Genomic DNA, 1,287 nt, shown 5'->3' with positions numbered 1-1,287 from the left:
AACCAACAGTAGAAACGAAAACATTAAAGGATTGTTCTCAACCGAAAATCAATGACATTCAGTTTAGCATTGTTATACCAGCCATTGCAGCTAATACCTTTGAAATCAAGCCTGACACGATTTAAATGGTACATAATTCAGTCCAATTTGGGGGTGCTCCAACGTAAGATCCCAATATGCACATCATAATTTCATCAAGATCCGCGACACCTTCAAATTCAACGGTATTTCGGAAGATGCTGTGAAACTGAGACTTTTCCCATTTTCTCTGAGGGATAAAACTAAGAGCTGGTTACACTCTCTACCAACAGGTTCTATTGCGACATGGGAGGATCTTGCTCAGAAATTTCTTATTAAATTTTTCCCTATGGCAAAAACAGCTGCAATCAGGAATGCTCTTACTCAATTTGCACAACATTCGGGAGAATCTTTATGTAATGCTTGGGAGTGATACAAGGAGATTCTTAGGAAGTATCCTCATCATGGAATGCCTGATTGGATGGTAATCAATTGCTTCTATAATGGGTTGGGAGCACTGTCAAGACCCATGCTAGATGCAGCATCAGGTGGAGCCTTATGGGCTAATAGCTATGAGGAAGCTTATGAGCTAATTGAAATGATGGCTGCTAATGAATATCAGAATCCAACTCTGAGACTACCATAAGGCAAGGTATCAGGAATTCTGGAGGTAGATACAACTACGGCTATAGCAGCTCAGCTAAAGGCTTTGACCATGAAAGTGGATTCTCTGGCTAACTATGGACTTCATCAGTTAACAAGTGTTTGTGAGCTTTGTGCAGGTGCATATGTGACGGATCAATGTGCTATATCTAGTGAGTCAGTACAGTTTGCGAGCAATTTTCAGAGACCACAACAACCTGTATCTACCACTTATCATCCTAATAACCAAAACCATCCTAATTTCAGTTGGAGCAATAATCAGAGTGGTATACAACATCCACAACAGCCTTACCAGCAGTTTGGACCCAAGCCATTCAACCATCCCGGTTTTCAACAACAGTATGCACCAAGGAAACAATTTCAGCAACCGGGAATGCATCAATAATCCCATGGAAGTGCTGGTCAATCTGCTAATGAAAAATATGAATTGGAAGAATTGAGACTAATGTGTAAAAGCCAAGCGGTTTTGATCAAAACTTTGGAGAATCAAATATGACAAATTACTAATGTGTTGCTGAATAGACCACAAGGAACTCTTCCTAGTGATACAGAAGCTAACCCAGGCAAGAGGGAAGTCAAAGAATAGTTGAAAGAATCAATTTGAGA

At 40.1% G+C, this 1,287-nt stretch overlaps 1 non-coding gene across 1 annotated transcript; it reads right to left on the bottom strand.

The window, feature by feature from the left end:
• Positions 1-382: 382 nt before the first annotated feature.
• Positions 383-489, bottom strand: LOC141688687 (small nucleolar RNA R71). Its single transcript, XR_012562120.1, has one exon. It is a non-coding gene; the product is annotated as a small nucleolar RNA R71 (small nucleolar RNA).
• Between the last annotated feature and the right edge of the window lie 798 nt (positions 490-1,287).

Source organism: Apium graveolens, chromosome 9 (genome assembly GCF_009905375.1).
Source record: "Apium graveolens cultivar Ventura chromosome 9, ASM990537v1, whole genome shotgun sequence".
Lineage (NCBI taxonomy): Eukaryota > Viridiplantae > Streptophyta > Magnoliopsida > Apiales > Apiaceae > Apium > Apium graveolens.
Note: the sequence above shows the minus strand (reverse complement) of the source record. Positions and strands in the feature narration are given on the sequence as shown.